This window comes from Magnolia sinica, chromosome 4 (genome assembly GCF_029962835.1).
Source record: "Magnolia sinica isolate HGM2019 chromosome 4, MsV1, whole genome shotgun sequence".
In the NCBI taxonomy this organism is placed as follows: domain Eukaryota; kingdom Viridiplantae; phylum Streptophyta; class Magnoliopsida; order Magnoliales; family Magnoliaceae; genus Magnolia; species Magnolia sinica.
Window position 1 is genome coordinate 26,906,230 of NC_080576.1, and position 7,296 is coordinate 26,913,525.

General features: G+C 38.9%; 1 protein-coding gene across 2 annotated transcripts in view; it reads right to left on the bottom strand.

The window, feature by feature from the left end:
* LOC131242865 (alpha-galactosidase 1-like) overlaps positions 1–7,296 on the bottom strand; it is a 90,421-nt gene that overhangs the window by 48,163 nt on the left and 34,962 nt on the right. The window lies entirely within an intron of this gene.

Below are 7,296 nucleotides of genomic sequence, written 5' to 3' on the forward strand. Positions count from 1 at the left end.
GACCAGTAGCCAGGTAGGTCCTCGTGTTAATCTGCCCCGTATTGTAAATTCCATTTATGGTATTGGGTTATCTGCTATCACAGTGGACCACTGTACAGTATTGCAAATAATTATCCGAATCATTCCAATCATATGATCGCAAACATCCGATTACAGGCCTGCAAAATGGACGATAATATTCTCTTTTAAGTATGCCGTTCATTTTTCATGAACTTAATCTAGTGGCTCTGATAATCTGATCAAGTTAATTTTGGATTATGTCAAATCCACGTCCCATGGTGTTGGTGTCCTGTCCAACGGTTGTCAGTGAAAGAGAGAAGTTGATACTATGGAGGAGGTTATGGTTAGAAATCAATATTCATTTACGAAAATATGTTTATCCGAAAATAACTACCTACTGTGATAGCAGATATAACGAAAATATGATTTTTGAATGATTGATAATATCCAGATACATGTTTATCCGAAAATAACTACCTACTTCCCTACATTTCGGATGTTTTTAAAAATTCAGTTGTCAATTATCCATATCATATCAACTTAAATGATGTTTGAAAGCATTAACAAATTTTCCATGTGCCATCAATTAAATGGTTAGAATTATCCCAGTGGGACATTCCAAAAATACTGACACAATGTTAATGTAAGTGATATGATCCTCATTTCAGTACTTTTGCGAAGAAAGGCATGACAGCTCAATGGGCCCCACTAAGATGCATGTTTATGTTCAATTCACTCTGACCCCAATGTGGGTAAACCTTTGTTGGGCCTCAGGTTTGGAAACTCAGTTTCATCAAATATTTAGGTGTACGGACCACATGATTGGAAACCGTGTAGAGAGCACTGCTTGCTCTCCAAATGTTACCCTTGGTGAAGACTACCTAATTTATGAATGGGTTTGATTTTTCTGTTCAATTCCTAAATTTTAGTGTGATATCTAATGGTTGGAGGTGGATTTCACATAATCATCACAGCATGCCCTATAAAAATCAAGGGTAGATATCTCTCTCCCCACTATTTTCTTTAGTGGGGCCCACTTGAAGCACAAATTAGCCTGATTGTTTTACTCTGGACCATAGGTGGGATTATATATCTAATAGTTGGAGTGGATTTCACATTCACATCACAATGGCCCTATAAAAAAATCGTGTGAAAAAAAAAAAAAAAAGCATAAAGAAGCTAGGAGAGACCCATGAGAGATACAATTCCGAACATTAGATGTGCAATCCTACCGTAACGTGTTTACAAAACCCACACCAAAATCATTAGTTGTATGATCTAACTCTTGACGTGGAGCTCAAAATGATTTCCATCAGTGAGGTGGACCAAATAATTGAAAAATGTATACAAGGCAATGCCCACCCTACAAACTATTTCCCTCACCGTGGCCCACTTGAATCACGGATTGCCCTGATTTTTAAATCTAATCTTAAATCTTAGTGTGGCATATAATGGTTTGAGTGGATTTCACATAATCATTATGGTGGGCCCTATAAAAATTAATTGCAGATGTTATGCTTGTAACTGTTTGCTTTGATGTGGTCTATCTAAATCACAGGCCAGATTGATTTTTTGGCCTATGACCTAACGTGGATTAGAACTTAATTGGCATTAGGCATTTAATAGTTTGAGTGATCTATCTAAATCATAGGTCAGCTTGATTTTTTTGGCCTAGGGCCTAATGTGGATTAGAACCTAATTTGGTACATTTAATAGTTGGAGTGCTATATCTAAATCATAGGTCAGCTTTATTTTTTGGCCCAGGACCTAACGTGGATTCGAACCTAATTTAGTATTAGGCATTTAATAGTTGGAGTGGATTTCACATCCACTCGTGGGTGCCTATAGCATGCCATAAATTTTTTTGAACTCTTTTAACAGTCCAATAGGGAAATGCTCGCTGGTTTAGTAGAGCACACAACACCAAAGATAGCGTGTGGTGCAAGGCGTAAATGTACCCACCATAATATATATGTTTTATCCATGTTGTCCATTCAATTTTCTATATCGTATTAGGGTAGGGGCAAAAAATGAGGCAGATCTAAATCTCAAATGACTAAATAGGAAAAAAGTGGTAATTGAAGGCCCACTATTAAAAACAGGTTACAAAGGTTTTGGATTAAGATAAAATTTGTATTTTCTCTTCATCAAGGACGTGTGATCTAATCAACAGGTTGGATGACAAACAAATATTATAGTGGGGCCTAGGAAGTTTTCAATGGTGGCCTTCAATCACCACTTTCCAGTGGTGTGATCCACCTCTGATATGGGTCCACCTCACTTTTGATCTAATACCCTAAAATGAACTTTCAAAATGGATGAACGGTGTGGATAAAACACATACATCTAGGTTGGGCCCAAAAAGCTTTTCCAGAACCTAGATGTAGAGTCTGTGTTGGGCCTACCGCCAAAAACTCAGGCTAACATGTGATTCACATGGGCTGCATCAAAGGAAAAGGTTGGGAGAGATGTTGACAGTTGATTTTTAGGGACCCACTGTAATGATTACCTGAAAGTCATTTGCACCATTAGATGCCATTTAAAAATTTAGTCCTGAGGCTCTAAAATACGAAAAATCCATATTTAAGATGGACCACAATGAGGGAAATAGTTTGGAGGGTGAGTGTTGCCCTTATACACATTTCACAATCATTTGATCTAGTCGAATCAAGGATGGGGAATGACTTTGAGCCCTACACCTAAAACTGGGTTACCCAGCCAGGGGTTGGTGTGGATTTCAGAAACACATGACATTGGGAGCATATAACTTCATAGCCAATATGCAATTCACTTGTGGTTTTGGGTTAGTCATTAATTCTCTCCTATAAGGGTAAGTTAGACTTCTCACTTCCTTTCCATATTTACAAAAGCATAGCTCACGGTGGGCCCCACGGACAGGTATCTCGCACCCATCTACCAGACGTCGGTACTAAGAGGGTCAATACAGAATAATTTCTTGTTTTTGAGAAATTACTCAATTTGTCCTCGCCTTCACTTTCGAAATACTCAGATTTTAGATAAACGGTTCGGTGGTCTGAATATGGTCTGAATAGAACTCTCGTACAAATTTCACTGTATGTCGAGGTGGATTATCTAGCATCAAGATGGACCACTGTATGAGAAGGGACCACCATAGACTGCAGTAATCATCATGAATCACCAGATGGATTGATCACAGACGTCCAATTACCGGCCTGCAAAATGGACGGTACTGTTGAATTCTAATCATTACCGAGCGGCTTTGATAATCCAAACACGGTGATTTTGAACCATGGGAAATCCACATTCCGTGTTGCTGATGTCCGATCCAATGGTTATTAGCCACGTAAGGGGGGCCCATGGTGAAATAGAATAGTTGATGTTCTTTAGGAGTAATCAGTTGTTGGCAAGTTAAAATTGAATATGGATATTCAATTTTCAACTGATTTACTGTATCTAGATACGTGATTATCTTAGATAATTATGATTAAGCTTACGAGGGGGTGGTTCGAGTGGGCCCCACTCTAATGTTAATGTGAACTCGGAAGTGGATTGCGTCCTACCTTGGCCCGTCTCCAGCTGGGAACGGGCAGCAGCTTTGAGTGGCCAATCTGATGTATGTGTCTTATCCACACCGTCCATCCATTTTTCCTTATCATTTTAAGGGATAAACCGAAAAATGAGGCAGATCAAAGGCTCAAGTTGATCACACCAAGTAAACAGTGATGATAATGATTCTCACCGTTGAAACTTTTTTAGGGCCCACCGTGATGTTTATTTTCCATCCAACCTATCCATGAAGTTTTATAGACCTAGATGAAGATAAAACACAAAATCAGCTCCATTCAAAACTTCTGTTGGCCCCAATAAATTTTCAACGGTAAAAGTTTAATTCCCATTTTGTGTCGACTTGAGTCTTTATTTGACTCTTTTGTGGGCTTACAATCTAAAATGATACGAAAATAATGTATGGACAGTTTGGATAAGACACATACATCAAGATGGACACTCAAAAATGCTGCCCGTTCCCAGCCGGAGACTGGCGGGGGTTGGACGCAATCCGCGTCCTGTGAAATCCACCCAAAGCAGCGAGACTCGCTACTGAAGTGACGTCACCGAGTCATGTGGGCTCACCATGATGTATGTTTTGTATCCACACCGTCCATCCATTTGGAGAGATCAATTTAGGGCATGAGCCAAATAAAAAGTCAGATCTAAAGCTCGAGCAGATCCGCGACAGAAAACAGTGGGGAGAGTGACGCCCACCAATAAAAACTTTTAAGGGCCACAAAAGTTATAAATGAATCTGATATTTGTGTTTTCCTTTCTTTCACGCCTGCGCTAACTTATGAACATGGTGACTCTCAAATAAACATCATTGTGAACCTTAGAAAGGTTTCATGGTCTGTCTTACTCTCCCCACTTCTTTCTGTGGTGGGGTCTACTCAATCTGCCTCATTATTTGGCTCATGCCTTAAAACGATCTCTCCAAATAGATGAACGGTGTGAATACAATACATACATCATTTTGGGGCCCACATAAATTGATGACTTCACTTCAGTAGCGAGACGAGTCTCACAACTCAACCTGTAAGTCTCTAATCCACGTGCCTGTCCTCCAAGTGCTGACCTACAAGTGCTTCACCTATGGCTGAAAGTTGGGCGGCTTCAACCAGACCAACCATGAGACAATATTGGGTTGGGGCTTGGGCGGGATGTATTGGGTTCATATTCAGGCTTAAGCTGTATAAACACCAACCCAATAAAACTTTGGTCAGGCTTCAATTTAGATCTCAGGTTGCCCAACCCAACCTGTACCCCATCAAGACATAGGTTATAAATTATAATTGAATGTGGATCATCTATGTTGAAGGCACAGAAAATTTTAGTGCCATTGGATCTCATTGGTTCACATCATTTTCGATAAATGAAGATAACAAGATATACCAAATTTCTCTCTCCCGATCCCCAGACATGTTGCGTGCTACACTTTACAAATTTTGAAAGAGTAGTTGTCATATATTTTAGGTTGTTTAGAAAAAAAATGATTTTCTTTACAATAAGTAATTGCATATATAATTAATAAAATCATAGGTACAAAAAATAATGTGTATTGAAATATAATAAACTAATATAATAATGAAAATATTAGCATGTATCCACCCGGCCGAGCCTGGTTGGGGTTGGACTTGGGTTGAGAATCCCCAACTCGAGGTTGGGTTGACTTGGGATAGGGTTGAGGTATAGGATCCTTGGGTTGGGCTAGGGTTGAACACCAACCTGCCCAACTTTCAGCCCTAGCTTCACCCCTTTTCTAACATATGATCTACTTAATCAGATATGGAACTGAGGTTCAGGTGCTCAAGCCCTAGTCTTAACAAGGGGTGAAGTACTTGATGGTTGGTGGATTTAGCATTAACATCACAGTGGCGCCCACTCAAACCGCCCACCCCTTGAGGGAAGATAAGCTCAACCATAATTATATGGATAAAAACATAGATACAGTGAATCAGTTGAAAATTGAATATCCATCGTCTAATTTTGACTTGCCAGGAACTGTTCCTGATTATGCTCCTCAAGAACATTAAACATTCTCTTTCACCATGGGCCAAGTGGTCCCACTTATGTTCGCTAATAGCCACTAGACCGGACATCAACAACATAGAATGTGGATTTCCTATGGCTTAAACTCACCGTGATTGGATTATCAAAGCTGCTCGATAATGATTAGAATACAATAGTACCATCCATTTTGTAGGCCTATAATGGGATGTCTGTGATCTTACACTATGGTGATTCACGGTGATTATTGCAGCCTATGGTGGTCCTTTCTCATACAGTGGTCCATCATAATTGTAGATAACCCGCCTCAACATAGTGAAATTTGCATGATAGCTCTATTGATCACACCACCGAACCATTACCGTTAATCCAAAATCTGAGTATTTCAAAGTGAAGGTGAGGGCAAATTAGGTAATTTCACAAAAGCAAGGAATTATTGGGTATTGACCCTGCTACTGCTGACCTCATGTAGGTGAGGTGTGGAATCCTTGACCGTGGGCCCACTGTGATGTATGTGATTTATATCCATGTTGTCCATTCATTTTAAAAGAACATTTTAGGACATGATCAAATGAAGCATATTTAAATTTAAGGTGGACCATAATATAGGAAATAGTGGTAACTGATCATTAAAAACTTTTCATAGGCCATACAAGTTTTGCGGTAATTACCCCTTATTAAGCTAGGTCACACCAAAAGAAACTATTTAGAGGTCTAGTCACGTTGTCCACGCAGCCATGGATGATTTAAGTTTTCGGCCTAAAATTGAGTGACTTACGCGATGGTCAGGGCGAATTTTACATACACATCATGGTGAGGCTCACCTACGCTGCCACCCCTTTGCTCACAGGTGTACCCAAGCCACTACTAATAAACCTAAGAGGAACATACTCTAATGATAATTACTTAAATTAATGATATATCTCACTGAAAACTTTTCTGAAAAAGGTACTAGAATATAAATTTGATATAATTTGATATAATTTTATTTCATTTTTTAATTTATAAATTAAATTCACCTTGTCCAAATACTTGATTTCTAAGTGGGTTAGACAAAGACATAGCCATATCCATATCGACTCATATATTTAATCAAGAGTATTTTCATAATTTAGTCAACCAAAATTCATTTTACTAAAATATTAAATACTAATACATGGTATATTAAGTTCTTTGATGTTGACATGTTAAATGATGAGGTTGATAAGGAGACCGATTAATATTACAATGTATGAAGTTTTTGTTGAGATGCTTTAGATTGGTAGTTTGATATTAGCTTCCTTTTTCAAATAAATAACTTAAAATTTTTCAAAAAAGTTACCTTGTAAATGCCTTACAATATAATCCTCAGTGTTATTCCCCAAGTGAAGCCTCTAATCAAGAACAAAATAAAGACATAAAAGGTGATGCGATGCGACATAGGGACAAAGCCCCATCCAGGGGTGGCGCGTCAAGTAATTCAGGTCGTGAGAGATGGGTGAGAAGAAGGAGATCGCCAAGGAGATTGGGGAAAGGAACAGGGCTTCCATCTATTCGTAGGTAACCTCCCATTCAATTGTACCCAAGCAGATCTACTTGCAATATTCCAAAGATATGGGAAGGTTATCGATACTTTCATCCTGATCTTCTCGGATTCTAGGCTCCCTAGAGGGTATGCATTTGTTAGATTCTTATATGAGTCTGAAGGGAGAGCAGCCATGGGAATATTGGACGATCAAATTAAGGATAGATGGCAAGGTTGCTACGGTTAGAGAG